Below are 17,044 nucleotides of genomic sequence, written 5' to 3' on the forward strand. Positions count from 1 at the left end.
AGCCAGTCAGTAGTTAACATCTTTACAGTTTACATCAAGCCAGTCAGTAGTTAACATCTTTCCAGTTTACATCAAGCCAGTCAGTAGTTGACATCTTTCCAGTTTACATCAAGCCAGTCAGTAGTTTACATCTTTCCAGTTTACATCAAGCCAGTCAGTAGTTAACATCTTTCCAGTTTACATCAAGCCAGTCAGTAGTTAACATCTTTCCAGTTTACATCAAGCCAGTCAGTAGTTAACATCTTTCCAGTTTACATCAAGCCAGTCAGTAGTTTACATCTTTCCAGTTTACATCAAGCCAGTCAGTAGTTTACATCTTTCCAGTTTACATCAAGCCAGTCAATAATTAACATATTTCCAGTTTACATCAAGCCAGTCAGTAGTTAACATCTTTCCAGTTTACATCAAGCCAGTCAGTAGTTGACATCTTTCCAGTTTACATCAAGCCAGTCAGTAGTTTACATCTTTACAGTTTACATCAAGCCAGTCAGTAGTTTACATCTTTACAGTTTACATCAAGCCAGTCAGTAGTTTACATCTTTACAGTTTACAGTCAGTAGTTGTGTGTGTGTGTGTGTGTGTGTGTGTGTGTGTGTGTGTGTGTGTGTTCATTATCAGAATACTTTATTAATCCATTTCCCCCCGCTAGAAACCTTTCCCTACAACCAGAACATATCATCAGTAGGACGCCTCAGATCATCAGGTTAGAGTCCCCACGCCACTCCTGATCAGATTTACAGTGGTCTCCAATGTCTAGCAGAACACAGAGAGATAGGGCATAGAGAGAGAGAGCTGTGATCTACCTTCGATGGAGAGAGAGACAGAAAGAGAGAGAGAGAGAGACAGAGAGAGAGAAGAGAGAGAGAGAGAGAGAGAGAGAGAGAGAGACAGAGAGAGAGAGAGAGAAAGAGAGAGAGAGAGAGAGACAGAGAGAGAGAGAGAGAGAGACAGAGAGAGACAGAGAGAGAGAGCAGTCCCACTCCCTGCTGAAACCTACAGAGAGAGAGAGCAGTCCCACTCCCTGCTGAAACCTACAGAGAGAGAGAGCAGTCCCACTCCCTGCTGAAACCTACAGAGAGAGAGAGCAGTCCCACTCCCTGCTGAAACCTACAGAAAGAGAGAGAGCAGTCCCACTCCCTGCTGAAACCTACAGAGAGAGAGAGCAGTCCCACTCCCTGCTGAAACCTACAGAGAGAGAGAGAGCAGTCCCACTCCCTGCTGAAACCTACAGAGAGAGAGAGCAGTCCCACTCCCTGCTGAAACAGACAGAGAGAGAAAGCAGTCCCACTCCCTGATGAAACCGACAGAGAGAGAGAGCAGTCCCACTCCCTGCTGAAACCTACAGAGAGAGAGAGAGCAGTCCCACTCCCTGCTGAAACCTACAGAGAGAGAGAGCAGTCCCACTCCCTGCTGAAACCGACAGAGAGAGAGAGAGCAGTCCCACTCCCTGCTGAAACCGACAGAGAGAGAGAGCAGTCCCACTCCCTGATGAAACCGACAGAGAGAGAGAGCAGTCCCACTCCCTGCTGAAACAGACAGAGAGAGAGAGAGCAGTCCCACTCCCTGCTGAAACAGACAGAGAGAGAGAGAGCAGTCCCACTCCCTGATGAAACCGACAGAGAGAGAGAGCAGTCCCACTCCCTGCTGAAACCTACAGAGAGAGAGAGAGCAGTCCCACTCCCTGCTGAAACCTACAGAGAGAGAGAGCAGTCCCACTCCCTGCTGAAACCTACAGAGAGAGAGAGAGCAGTCCCACTCCCTGATAAAACCTACAGAGAGAGAGAGAGCAGTCCCACTCCCTGATGAAACCTACAGAGAGAGAGAGCAGTCCCACTCCCTGCTGAAACCTACAGAGAGAGAGAGCAGTCCCACTCCCTGCTGAAACCTACAGAGAGAGAGAGCAGTCCCACTCCCTTATGAAACCTACAGAGAGAGAGAGCAGTCCCACTCCCTGCTGAAACCTACAGAGAGAGAGAGCAGTCCCACTCCCTGATGAAACCTACAGAGAGAGAGAGCAGTCCCACTCCCTGCTGAAACCTACAGAGAGAGAGAGCAGTCCCACTCCCTGCTGAAACCTACAGAGAGAGAGAGAGCAGTCCCACTCCCTGCTGAAACCTACAGAGAGAGAGAGAGCAGTCCCACTCCCTGCTGAAACCTACAGAGAGAGAGAGCAGTCCCACTCCCTGATGAAACCGACAGAGAGAGAGAGCAGTCCCACTCCCTGCTGAAACAGACATAGAGAGAGAGAGCAGTCCCACTCCCTGCTGAAACAGACAGAGAGAGAGAGAGCAGTCCCACTCCCTGATGAAACCGACAGAGAGAGAGAGCAGTCCCACTCCCTGCTGAAACCTACAGAGAGAGAGAGAGCAGTCCCACTCCCTGCTGAAACCTACAGAGAGAGAGAGCAGTCCCACTCCCTGCTGAAACCTACAGAGAGAGAGAGAGCAGTCCCACTCCCTGATAAAACCTACAGAGAGAGAGAGAGAGCAGTCCCACTCCCTGATGAAACCTACAGAGAGAGAGAGCAGTCCCACTCCCTGCTGAAACCTACAGAGAGAGAGAGCAGTCCCACTCCCTGCTGAAACCTACAGAGAGAGAGAGCAGTCCCACTCCCTGATGAAACCTACAGAGAGAGAGAGCAGTCCCACTCCCTGATGAAACCTACAGAGAGAGAGAGCAGTCCCACTCCCTGCTGAAACCTACAGAGAGAGAGAGCAGTCCCACTCCCTGCTGAAACCGACAGAGAGAGAGAGCAGTCCCACTCCCTGCTGAAACCTACAGAGAGAGAGAGAGCAGTCCCACTCCCTGCTGAAACCTACAGAGAGAGAGAGAGCAGTCCCACTCCCTGCTGAAACCTACAGAGAGAGAGAGCAGTCCCACTCCCTGATGAAACCTACAGAGAGAGAGAGCAGTCCCACTCCCTGCTGAAACCTACAGAGAGAGAGAGCAGTCCCACTCCCTGATGAAACCTACAGAGAGAGAGAGCAGTCCCACTCCCTGCTGAAACCTACAGAGAGAGAGAGCAGTCCCACTCCCTGCTGAAACCTACAGAGAGAGAGAGAGCAGTCCCACTCCCTGCTGAAACCTACAGAGAGAGAGAGAGCAGTCCCACTCCCTGCTGAAACCTACAGAGAGAGAGAGCAGTCCCACTCCCTGCTGAAACCTACAGAAAGAGAGAGAGCAGTCCCACTCCCTGCTGAAACCGACAGAGAGAGAGGGGGGGGGGGGTCCTACAGAGAGAGGGGGGGGGGGGGGTCTTAAACGGCTTACGATTAGCTGCTTAAAATTCTTCTGATGTAACAAACCAAAGTACAAGCAGTTGGAAACAAAAAAAGTGCTCTGTAGCGATTGTATTTTGTTTTGTTTATTCCACGGCCTTCCAGACTTTACTGGGTTATTTCATTCTGAGCCAGGTTCTAAGCAGTATCCGAGGAGACAGAGAGAGAGAGAGAGACAGAGATATAGAGTGCTGTGATCTACCTTTGATGGAGAGAGAGAGAGAGACCAAGAGAGAGAGAGAGAGAGAGAGGGGGAGAGAGAGAGAGAGAGAGAGAGAGAGAGACAGAGAGAGAGAGAAAGAGAGAAAGAGAGAGAGAGAGAGGGAGAGAGAGAGAGAGAGAAAGAAAGAGAGAGGGAGAGAGAGACAGAGACAGAGACAAAGAGAGAGAGAGAGAGAGAGACAGAGAGAGAGAGAGAGAGAGAGTGAGAGAGAGAGAGAGAGAGAGAACTCCCATATCTACTGGGTGAAATACCACAGTGTTCCATCACAGCAACAAGATTTGTGACCTGTTGCCACAAGAAAAGGGCAACCGGTGAAGAACAAACACCATTGTAAATACAACCCATATTTATGTTTATTTATTTTCCCCTTTTGTACTTTAACCATTTGCACATCGCTACAACACTGTATATAAATACATAATATGACATTTGAAATGTCTTTATTCATTTGGAACTTCTGTGAGTGTAATGTCTACTGTTCATTTTTATTGTTTATTTCACTTTTGTTTATTATCTACTTCACTTACCTTGGCAATGTAAACATGTGTTTCCCATGCCAATAAAGCCCTTAAATTGAAATTGCATTGAGAGAGAGAGACCAGAGAGAGAGAAGGAGAGAGAGCAGAGGGAGAGAGAGAGGTTAAGGTTAGGGAACATGGGTTAGGGTTAGGGAACATGGGTTAGGGTTAGGGAACATGGGTTAGGGTTAGGGAACATGGGTTAGGGAACATGGGTTAGGGTTAAGGAACATGGGTTAGGGTTAGGGAACATGGGTTAGGGAACATGGGTTAGGGTTAGGGAACATGGGTTAGGGAACATGGGTTAGGGTTAGGGAACATGGGTTAGGGAACATGGGTTAGGGTTAGGGAACATGGGTTAGGGTTAGGGAACATGGGTTAAGGTTAGGGAACATGGGTTAGGGAACATGGGTTAAGGTTAGGGAACATGGGTTAGGGAACATGGGTTAAGGTTAGGGAACATGGGTTAGGGTTAGGGAACATGGGTTAGGGTTAGGGAACATGGGTTAGGGTTAGGGAACATGGGTTAGGGAACATGGGTTAGGGTTAGGGAACATGGGTTAAGGTTAGGGAACATGGGTTAGGGTTAGGGAACATGGGTTAGGGAACATGGGTTAGGGTTAGGGAACATGGGTTAAGGTTAGGGAACATGGGTTAGGGTTAGGGAACATGGGTTAGGGTTAGGGAACATGGGATAGGGAACATGGGTTAGGGTTAGGGAACATGGGTTAGGGTTAGGGAACATGGGTTAAGGTTAGGGAACATGGGTTAGGGAACATGGGTTAGGGAACATGGGTTAGGGTTAGGGAACATGGGTTAGGGTTAGGGAACATGGGTTAGGGTTAGGGAACATGGGTTAGGGAACATGGGTTAGGGAACATGGGTTAGGGAACATGGGTTAGGGTTAGGGAACATGGGTTAGGGTTAGGGAACATGGGTTAGGGAACATGGGTTAGGGTTAGGGAACATGGGTTAGGGTTAGGGAACATGGGTTAGGGTTAGGGGACATGGGTTAGGGTTAGGGAACATGGGTTAGGGAACACGGGTTAGGGAACATGGGTTAGGGAACATGGGTTAGGGTTAGGGAACATGGGTTAGGGTTAGGGAACATGGGTTAGGGAACATGGGTTAAGGTTAGGGAACATGGGTTAGGGAACATGGGTTAGGGAACATGGGTTAAGGTTAGGGAACATGGGTTAGGGAACATGGGTTAGGGTTAGGGAACATGGGTTAGGGTTAGGGAACATGGGTTAGGGAACATGGGTTAGGGAACATGGGTTAGGGTTAGGGAACATGGGTTAGGGTACATGGGTTAGGGAACATGGGTTAGGGTTAGGGAACATGGGTTAGGGAACATGGGTTAGGGTTAGGGAACATGGGTTAGGGAACATGGTTTAGGGAACATGGGTTAGGGTTAGGGAACATGGGTTAGGGTTAGGGAACATGGGTTAAGGTTAGGGAACATGGGTTAGGGTTGGGGAACATGGGTTAGGGAACATGGGTTAGGGAACATGGGTTAGGGTTAGGGAACATGGGTTAGGGTTAGGGAACATGGGTTAGGGAACATGGGTTAGGGTTAGGGAACATGGGTTAGGGAACATGGGTTAGGGTTAGGGAACATGGGTTAGGGAACATGGGTTAGGGTTAGGGAACATGGGTTAGGGAACATGGGTTAGGGTTAGGGAACATGGGTTAGGGAACATGGGTTAGGGTTAGGGAACATGGGTTAGGGTTAGGGAACATGGGTTAGGGAACATGGGTTAGGGTTAGGGAACATGGGTTAGGGAACATGGGTTAGGGTTGGGGAACATGGGTTAGGGAACATGGGTTAGGGAACATGGGTTAGGGTTAGGGAACATGGGTTAGGGAACATGGGTTAGGGTTAGGGAACATGGGTTAGGGAACATGGGTTAGGGTTGGGGAACATGGGTTAGGGAACATGGGTTAGGGAACATGGGTTAGGGTTAGGGAACATGGGTTAGGGTTAGGGAACATGGGTTAGGGAACATGGGTTAGGGTTAGGGAACATGGGTTAGGGAACATGGGTTAGGGTTAGGGAACATGGGTTAGGGAACATGGGTTAGGGTTAGGGAACATGGGTTAGGGTTAGGGAACATGGGTTAGGGTTAGGGAACATGGGTTAGGGAACATGGGTTAGGGTTAGGGAACATGGGTTAGGGTTAGGGAACATGGGTTAGGGAACATGGGTTAGGGTTAGGGAACATGGGTTAGGGAACATGGGTTAGGGTTAGGGAACATGGGTTAGGGAACATGGGTTAGGGTTAGGGAACATGGGTTAGGGAACATGGGTTAGGGAACATGGGTTAGGGAACATGGGTTAGGGTTAGGGAACATGGGTTAGGGAACATGGGTTAGGGTTAGGGAACATGGGTTAGGGAACATGGGTTAGGGTTAGGGAACATGGGTTAGGGAACATGGGTTAGGGTTAGGGAACATGGGTTAGGGAACATGGGTTAGGGTTAGGGAACATGGGTTAGGGAACATGGGTTAGGGTTAGGGAACATGGGTTAGGGAACATGGGTTAGGGTTAGGGAACATGGGTTAGGGAACATGGGTTAGGGGACATGGGTTAGGGAACATGGGTTAGGGTTAGGGAACATGGGTTAGGGAACATGGGTTAGGGTTAGGGAACATGGGTTAGGGTTAGGGAACATGGGTTAGGGAACATGGGTTAGGGTTAGGGAACATGGGTTAGGGTTAGGGAACATGGGTTAGGGGACATGGGTTAGGGAACATGGGTTAGGGTTAGGGAACATGGGTTATGGGACATGGGTTAGGGTTAGGGAACATGGGTTAGGGAACATGGGTTAGGGTTAGGGAACATGGGTTAGGGAACATGGGTTAGGGTTAGGGAACATGGGTTAGGGAACATGGGTTAGGGTTAGGGAACATGGGTTAGGGTTAGGGAACATGGGTTAGGGAACATGGGTTAGGGTTAGGGAACATGGGTTAGGGAACATGGGTTAGGGTTAGGGAACATGGGTTAGGGAACATGGGTTAGGGAACATGGGTTAGGGTTAGGGAACATGGGTTAGGGAACATGGGTTAGGGAACATGGGTTAGGGAACATGGGTTAGGGAACATGGGTTAGGGTTAGAGAACATGGGTTAGGGAACATGGGTTAGGGAACATGGGTTAGGGTTAGGGAACATGGGTTAGGGAACATGGGTTAGGGAACATGGGTTAGGGTTAGGGAACATGGGTTAGGGAACATGGGTTAGGGAACATGGGTTAGGGAACATGGGTTAGGGTTAGGGAACATGGGTTAGGGAACATGGGTTAGGGTTAGGGAACATGGGTTAGGGAACATGGGTTAGGGTTAGGGAACATGGGTTAGGGAACATGGGTTAGGGTTAGGGAACATGGGTTAGGGAACATGGGTTAGGGTTAGGGAACATGGGTTAGGGAACATGGGTTAGGGTTAGGGAACATGGGTTAGGGAACATGGGTTAGGGTTAGGGAACATGGGTTAGGGAACATGGGTTAGGGAACATGGGTTAGGGAACATGGGTTAAGGTTTTTTTTTTTTTTTTTTTTTTTCATGTTATTTTACCAGGTAAGTTGACTGAGAACACGTTCTCATTTAGGGTTAGGGTTAGGGTTAGGGTTAGGGTTAGGGTTAGGGAACATGGGTTAGAGTTAGGGAACATGGGTTAGGGTTAGGGAACATGGGTTAGGGAACATGGGTTAGGGTTAGGGAACATGGGTTAGGGAACATGGGTTAGGGTTAGGGAACATGGGTTAGGGAACATGGGTTAGGGTTAGGGAACATGGGTTAGGGTTAGGGAACATGGGTTAGGGAACATGGGTTAGGGAACATGGGTTAAGGTTGGGGAACATGGGTTAGGGAACATGGGTTAGGGAACATGGGTTAGGGTTAGGGAACATGGGATAGGGTTAGGGAACATGGGTTAGGGTTAGGGAACATGGGTTAGGGTTGGGGAACATGGGTTAGGGAACATGGGTTAGGGTTAGGGAACATGGGTTAGGGAACATGGGTTAGGGTTAGGGAACATGGGTTAGGGAACATGGGTTAGGGTTAGGGAACATGGGTTAGGGTTAGGGAACATGGGTTAGGGTTAGGGAACATGGGTTAGGGTTAGGGAACATGGGTTAGGGAACATGGGTTAGGGTTAGGGAACATGGGTTAGGGTTAGGGGACATGGGTTAGGGTTAGGGAACATGGGTTAGGGTTAGGGGACATGGGTTAGGGTTAGGGAACATGGGTTAAGGTTAGGGAACATGGGTTAGGGTTAGGGAACATGGTTTAGAGTTAGGGAACATGGGTTAGGGTTAGGGAACATGGGTTAGGGAACATGGGTTAGGGTTAGGGAACATGGGTTAGGGAACATGGGTTAGGGTTAGGGAACATGGGTTAGGGAACATGGGTTAGGGTTAGGGAACATGGGTTAAGGTTGGGGAACATGGGTTAGGGAACATGGGTTAGGGAACATGGGTTAAGGTTAGGGAACATGGGTTAGGGTTGGGGAACATGGGTTAGGGTTAGGGAACATGGGTTAAGGTTAGGGAACATGGGTTAGGGAACATGGGTTAGGGAACATGGGTTAGGGTTAGGGAACATGGGTTAGGGTACATGGGTTAGGGAACATGGGTTAGGGTTAGGGAACATGGGTTAGGGAACATGGGTTAGGGAACATGGGTTAGGGTTAGGGAACATGGGTTAGGGTACATGGGTTAGGGAACATGGGTTAGGGTTAGGGAACATGGGTTAGGGAACATGGGTTAGGGTTAGGGAACATGGGTTAGGGAACATGGTTTAGGGAACATGGGTTAGGGTTAGGGAACATGGGTTAGGGTTAGGGAACATGGGTTAAGGTTAGGGAACATGGGTTAGGGTTGGGGAACATGGGTTAGGGAACATGGGTTAGGGAACATGGGTTAGGGTTAGGGAACATGGGTTAGGGTTAGGGAACATGGGTTAGGGAACATGGGTTAGGGTTAGGGAACATGGGTTAGGGTTAGGGAACATGGGTTAGGGGACATGGGTTAGGGAACATGGGTTAGGGTTAGGGAACATGGGTCAGGGGACATGGGTTAGGGTTAGGGAACATGGGTTAGGGAACATGGGTTAGGGTTAGGGAACATGGGTTAGGGAACATGGGTTAGGGGACATGGGTTAGGGAACATGGGTTAGGGTTAGGGAACATGGGTTAGGGAACATGGGTTAGGGTTAGGGAACATGGGTTAGGGTTAGGGAACATGGGTTAGGGTTAGGGAACATGGGTTAGGGGACATGGGTTAGGGAACATGGGTTAGGGTTAGGGAACATGGGTTAGGGGACAAGGGTTAGGGTTAGGGAACATGGGTTAGGGAACATGGGTTAGGGTTAGGGAACATGGGTTAGGGAACATGGGTTAGGGTTAGGGAACATGGGTTAGGGAACATGGGTTAGGGTTAGGGAACATGGGTTAGGGAACATGGGTTAGGGTTAGGGAACATGGGTTAGGGAACATGGGTTAGGGTTAGGGAACATGGGTTAGGGAACATGGGTTAGGGTTAGGGAACATGGGTTAGGGAACATGGGTTAGGGAACATGGGTTAGGGAACATGGGTTAGGGAACATGGGTTAAGGTTTTGTTTTTTGTTTTTTGTTTTTTACCGTTATTTTACCAGGTAAGTTGACTGAGAACACGTTCTCATTTGCAGCAACGACCTGGGGAATAGTTACAGGGGAGAGGAGGGGGATGAATGAGCCAATTGTAAACTGGGGATTATTAGGTGACCGTGATGGTTGAGGGCCAGATTGGGAATTTAGCCAGGACACCGGGGTTAACACCCCTACTCTTACGATAAGTGCCATGGGATCTTTAATGACCTCAGAGAGTCAGGACACCCGTTTAACGTCCCATCCGAAAGACGGCACCCTACACAGAGCAGTGTCCCCAATCACTGCCCTGGGGCATTGGGATCTTTGTTTAGACCAGAGGAAAGAGTGCCTCCTACTGGCCCTCCAACACCACTTCCAGCAGCACCTGGTCTCCCATCCAGGGACTGACCAGGACCAACCCTGCTTAGCTTCAGAAGCAAGCCAGCAGTGGTATGCAGGGTGGTATGCTGCTGGCAGGGAACATGGGTTAGGGAACATGGGTTAGGGTTAGGGAACATGGATTAGGGAACATGGGTTAGGGTTAGGGAACATGGGTTAGGGTTAGGGAACATGGGTTAAGGTTAGGGAACATTGGTTAGGGAACATGGGTTAGGGTTAGGGGACATGGGTTAGGGAACATGGGTTAGGGAACATGGGTTAGGGAACATGGGTTAGGGAACATGGGGTAGGGTTAGGGAACATGGGTTAGGGTTAGGGAACATGGGTTAGGGTTAGGGAACATGGGTTAGGGTTAGGGAACATGGGTTAGGGTTGGGGAACATGGGTTAGGGTTAGGGGACATGGGTTAGGGAACATGGGTTAGGGAACATGGGTTAGGGTTAGGGAACATGGGTTAAGGTTAGGGAACATGGGTTAGGGTTAGGGAACATGGGTTAAGGTTAGGGAACATGGATTAGGGTTAGGGAACATGGGTTAGGGTTAGGGAACATGGGTTAGGGAACATGGGTTAGGGTTAGGGAACATGGGTTAGGGTTAGGGAACATGGGTTAGGGAACATGGGTTAGGGAACATGGGTTAGGGAACATGGGTTAGGGTTAGGGAACATGGGTTAGGGTTAGGGAACATGGGTTAGGGAACATGGGTTAGGGTTAGGGAACATGGGTTAGGGTTAGGGAACATGGGATAGGGTTAGGGAACATGGGTTAGGGTTAGGGAACATGGGTTAGGGTTGGGGAACATGGGTTAGGGAACATGGGTTAGGGTTAGGGAACATGGGTTAGGGAACATGGGTTAGAGTTAGGGAACATGGGTTAGGGAACATGGGTTAGGGTTAGGGAACATGGGTTAGGGTTAGGGAACATGGGTTAGGGTTAGGGAACATGGGTTAGGGTTAGGGAACATGGGTTAGGGAACATGGGTTAGGGTTAGGGAACATGGGTTAGGGTTAGGGGACATGGGTTAGGGTTAGGGAACATGGGTTAAGGTTAGGGAACATGGGTTAGGGTTAGGGAACATGGGTTAGAGTTAGGGAACATGGGTTAGGGTTAGGGAACATGGGTTAGGGAACATGGGTTAGGGTTAGGGAACATGGGTTAGGGAACATGGGTTAGGGTTAGGGAACATGGGTTAGGGAACATGGGTTAGGGTTAGGGAACATGGGTTAGGGTTAGGGAACATGGGTTAGGGAACATGGGTTAGGGAACATGGGTTAAGGTTGGGGAACATGGGTTAGGGAACATGGGTTAGGGAACATGGGTTAGGGTTAAGGAACATGGGATAGGGTTAGGGAACATGGGTTAGGGTTAGGGAACATGGGTTAGGGTTGGGGAACATGGGTTAGGGAACATGGGTTAGGGTTAGGGAACATGGGTTAGGGAACATGGGTTAGGGTTAGGGAACATGGGTTAGGGAACATGGGTTAGGGTTAGGGAACATGGGTTAGGGTTAGGGAACATGGGTTAGGGTTAGGGAACATGGGTTAGGGTTAGGGAACATGGGTTAGGGAACATGGGTTAGGGAACATGGGTTAGGGTTAGGGGACATGGGTTAGGGTTAGGGAACATGGGTTAAGGTTAGGGAACATGGGTTAGGGTTAGGGAACATGGGTTAGAGTTAGGGAACATGGGTTAGGGTTAGGGAACATGGGTTAGGGAACATGGGTTAGGGTTAGGGAACATGGGTTAGGGAACATGGGTTAGGGTTAGGGAACATGGGTTAGGGAACATGGGTTAGGGTTAGGGAACATGGGTTAAGGTTGGGGAACATGGGTTAGGGAACATGGGTTAGGGAACATGGGTTAAGGTTAGGGAACATGGGTTAGGGTTGGGGAACATGGGTTAGGGTTAGGGAACATGGGTTAAGGTTAGGGAACATGGGTTAGGGAACATGGGTTAGGGAACATGGGTTAGGGTTAGGGAACATGGGTTAGGGAACATGGGTTAGGGAACATGGGTTAGGGTTAGGGAACATGGGATAGGGTTAGGGAACATGGGTTAGGGTTAGGGAACATGGGTTAGGGTTGGGGAACATGGGTTAGGGAACATGGGTTAGGGTTAGGGAACATGGGTTAGGGAACATGGGTTAGAGTTAGGGAACATGGGTTAGGGAACATGGGTTAGGGTTAGGGAACATGGGTTAGGGTTAGGGAACATGGGTTAGGGTTAGGGAACATGGGTTAGGGTTAGGGAACATGGGTTAGGGAACATGGGTTAGGGTTAGGGAACATGGGTTAGGGTTAGGGGACATGGGTTAGGGTTAGGGAACATGGGTTAAGGTTAGGGAACATGGGTTAGGGTTAGGGAACATGGGTTAGAGTTAGGGAACATGGGTTAGGGTTAGGGAACATGGGTTAGGGAACATGGGTTAGGGTTAGGGAACATGGGTTAGGGAACATGGGTTAGGGTTAGGGAACATGGGTTAGGGTTAGGGAACATGGGTTAGGGAACATGGGTTAGGGAACATGGGTTAAGGTTGGGGAACATGGGTTAGGGAACATGGGTTAGGGAACATGGGTTAGGGTTAAGGAACATGGGATAGGGTTAGGGAACATGGGTTAGGGTTAGGGAACATGGGTTAGGGTTGGGGAACATGGGTTAGGGAACATGGGTTAGGGTTAGGGAACATGGGTTAGGGAACATGGGTTAGGGTTAGGGAACATGGGTTAGGGAACATGGGTTAGGGTTAGGGAACATGGGTTAGGGTTAGGGAACATGGGTTAGGGTTAGGGAACATGGGTTAGGGTTAGGGAACATGGGTTAGGGAACATGGGTTAGGGAACATGGGTTAGGGTTAGGGGACATGGGTTAGGGTTAGGGAACATGGGTTAAGGTTAGGGAACATGGGTTAGGGTTAGGGAACATGGGTTAGAGTTAGGGAACATGGGTTAGGGTTAGGGAACATGGGTTAGGGAACATGGGTTAGGGTTAGGGAACATGGGTTAGGGAACATGGGTTAGGGTTAGGGAACATGGGTTAGGGAACATGGGTTAGGGTTAGGGAACATGGGTTAAGGTTGGGGAACATGGGTTAGGGAACATGGGTTAGGGAACATGGGTTAAGGTTAGGGAACATGGGTTAGGGTTGGGGAACATGGGTTAGGGTTAGGGAACATGGGTTAAGGTTAGGGAACATGGGTTAGGGAACATGGGTTAGGGAACATGGGTTAGGGTTAGGGAACATGGGTTAGGGAACATGGGTTAGGGAACATGGGTTAGGGAACATGGGTTAGGGTTAGGGAACATGGGTTAGGGGACATGGGTTAGGGTTAGGGAACATGGGTTAGGGAACATGGGTTAGGGTTAGGGAACATGGGTTAGGGAACATGGGTTAGGGTTAGGGAACATGGGTTAGGGAACATGGGTTAGGGAACATGGGTTAGGGTTAGGGAACATGGGTTAGGGAACATGGGTTAGGGTTAGGGAACATGGGTTAGGGAACATGGGTTAGGGAACATGGGTTAGGGAACATGGGTTAGGGAACATGGGTTAGGGAACATGGGTTAGGGAACATGGGGTAGGGTTAGGGAACATGGGTTAGGGTTAGGGAACATGGGTTAGGGTTAGGGAACATGGGTTAGGGTTAGGGAACATGGGTTAGGGTTGGGGAACATGGGTTAGGGTTAGGGGACATGGGTTAGGGAACATGGGTTAGGGAACATGGGTTAGGGTTAGGGAACATGGGTTAAGGTTAGGGAACATGGGTTAGGGTTAGGGAACATGGGTTAAGGTTAGGGAACATGGGTTAGGGTTAGGGTTAGGGTTAGGGTTAGGGTTAGGGAACATGGGTTAGGGAACATGGGTTAGGGAACATGGGTTAGGGTTAGGGTTAGGGAACATGGGTTAGGGTTAGGGAACATGGGTTAGGGAACATGGGTTAGGGTTAGGGAACATGGGTTAGGGTTAGGGAACATGGGATAGGTTAGGGAACATGGGTTAGGGTTAGGGAACATGGGTTAGGGTTGGGGAACATGGGTTAGGGAACATGGGTTAGGGTTAGGGAACATGGGTTAGGGAACATGGGTTAGAGTTAGGGAACATGGGTTAGGGAACATGGGTTAGGGTTAGGGAACATGGGTTAGGGTTAGGGAACATGGGTTAGGGTTAGGGAACATGGGTTAGGGTTAGGGAACATGGGTTAGGGAACATGGGTTAGGGTTAGGGAACATGGGTTAGGGTTAGGGAACATGGGTTAAGGTTAGGGAACATGGGTTAGGGAACATGGGTTAGGGAACATGGGTTAGGGTTAGGGAACATGGGTTAGGGAACATGGGTTAGGGAACATGGGTTAGGGTTAGGGAACATGGGATAGGGTTAGGGAACATGGGTTAGGGTTAGGGAACATGGGTTAGGGTTGGGGAACATGGGTTAGGGAACATGGGTTAGGGTTAGGGAACATGGGTTAGGGAACATGGGTTAGAGTTAGGGAACATGGGTTAGGGAACATGGGTTAGGGTTAGGGAACATGGGTTAGGGTTAGGGAACATGGGTTAGGGTTAGGGAACATGGGTTAGGGTTAGGGAACATGGGTTAGGGAACATGGGTTAGGGTTAGGGAACATGGGTTAGGGTTAGGGGACATGGGTTAGGGTTAGGGAACATGGGTTAAGGTTAGGGAACATGGGTTAGGGTTAGGGAACATGGGTTAGAGTTAGGGAACATGGGTTAGGGTTAGGGAACATGGGTTAGGGAACATGGGTTAGGGTTAGGGAACATGGGTTAGGGAACATGGGTTAGGGTTAGGGAACATGGGTTAGGGTTAGGGAACATGGGTTAGGGAACATGGGTTAGGGAACATGGGTTAAGGTTGGGGAACATGGGTTAGGGAACATGGGTTAGGGAACATGGGTTAGGGTTAAGGAACATGGGATAGGGTTAGGGAACATGGGTTAGGGTTAGGGAACATGGGTTAGGGTTGGGGAACATGGGTTAGGGAACATGGGTTAGGGTTAGGGAACATGGGTTAGGGAACATGGGTTAGGGTTAGGGAACATGGGTTAGGGAACATGGGTTAGGGTTAGGGAACATGGGTTAGGGTTAGGGAACATGGGTTAGGGTTAGGGAACATGGGTTAGGGAACATGGGTTAGGGAACATGGGTTAGGGTTAGGGGACATGGGTTAGGGTTAGGGAACATGGGTTAAGGTTAGGGAACATGGGTTAGGGTTAGGGAACATGGGTTAGAGTTAGGGAACATGGGTTAGGGTTAGGGAACATGGGTTAGGGAACATGGGTTAGGGTTAGGGAACATGGGTTAGGGAACATGGGTTAGGGTTAGGGAACATGGGTTAGGGAACATGGGTTAGGGTTAGGGAACATGGGTTAAGGTTGGGGAACATGGGTTAGGGAACATGGGTTAGGGAACATGGGTTAAGGTTAGGGAACATGGGTTAGGGTTGGGGAACATGGGTTAGGGTTAGGGAACATGGGTTAAGGTTAGGGAACATGGGTTAGGGAACATGGGTTAGGGAACATGGGTTAGGGTTAGGGAACATGGGTTAGGGAACATGGGTTAGGGAACATGGGTTAGGGAACATGGGTTAGGGTTAGGGAACATGGGTTAGGGGACATGGGTTAGGGTTAGGGAACATGGGTTAGGGAACATGGGTTAGGGTTAGGGAACATGGGTTAGGGAACATGGGTTAGGGTTAGGGAACATGGGTTAGGGAACATGGGTTAGGGAACATGGGTTAGGGTTAGGGAACATGGGTTAGGGAACATGGGTTAGGGTTAGGGAACATGGGTTAGGGAACATGGGTTAGGGAACATGGGTTAGGGAACATGGGTTAGGGAACATGGGTTAGGGAACATGGGTTAGGGAACATGGGTTAGGGAACATTCGGTAGGGTTAGGGAACATGGGTTAGGGTTAGGGAACATGGGTTAGGGTTAGGGAACATGGGTTAGGGTTAGGGAACATGGGTTAGGGTTGGGGAACATGGGTTAGGGTTAGGGGACATGGGTTAGGGAACATGGGTTAGGGAACATGGGTTAGGGTTAGGGAACATGGGTTAAGGTTAGGGAACATGGGTTAGGGTTAGGGAACATGGGTTAAGGTTAGGGAACATGGGTTAGGGTTAGGGTTAGGGTTAGGGAACATGGGTTAGGGAACATGGGTTAGGGAACATGGGTTAGGGTTAGGGAACATGGGTTAGGGTTAGGGAACATGGGTTAGGGAACATGGGTTAGGGTTAGGGAACATGGGTTAGGGTTAGGGAACATGGGATAGGGTTAGGGAACATGGGTTAGGGTTAGGGAACATGGGTTAGGGTTGGGGAACATGGGTTAGGGAACATGGGTTAGGGTTAGGGAACATGGGTTAGGGAACATGGGTTAGAGTTAGGGAACATGGGTTAGGGAACATGGGTTAGGGTTAGGGAACATGGGTTAGGGTTAGGGAACATGGGTTAGGGTTAGGGAACATGGGTTAGGGTTAGGGAACATGGGTTAGGGAACATGGGTTAGGGTTAGGGAACATGGGTTAGGGTTAGGGGACATGGGTTAGGGTTAGGGAACATGGGTTAAGGTTAGGGAACATGGGTTAGGGTTAGGGAACATGGGTTAGAGTTAGGGAACATGGGTTAGGGTTAGGGAACATGGGTTAGGGAACATGGGTTAGGGTTAGGGAACATGGGTTAGGGAACATGGGTTAGGGTTAGGGAACATGGGTTAGGGAACATGGGTTAGGGTTAGGGAACATGGGTTAGGGTTAGGGAACATGGGTTAGGGAACATGGGTTAGGGAACATGGGTTAAGGTTGGGGAACATGGGTTAGGGAACATGGGTTAGGGAACATGGGTTAGGGTTAGGGAACATGGGATAGGGTTAGGGAACATGGGTTAGGGTTAGGGAACATGGGTTAGGGTTGGGGAACATGGGTTAGGGAACATGGGTTAGGGTTAGGGAACATGGGTTAGGGAACATGGGTTAGGGTTAGGGAACATG

Source organism: Salvelinus alpinus, chromosome 4 (genome assembly GCF_045679555.1).
Source record: "Salvelinus alpinus chromosome 4, SLU_Salpinus.1, whole genome shotgun sequence".
Taxonomy (NCBI): domain Eukaryota; kingdom Metazoa; phylum Chordata; class Actinopteri; order Salmoniformes; family Salmonidae; genus Salvelinus; species Salvelinus alpinus.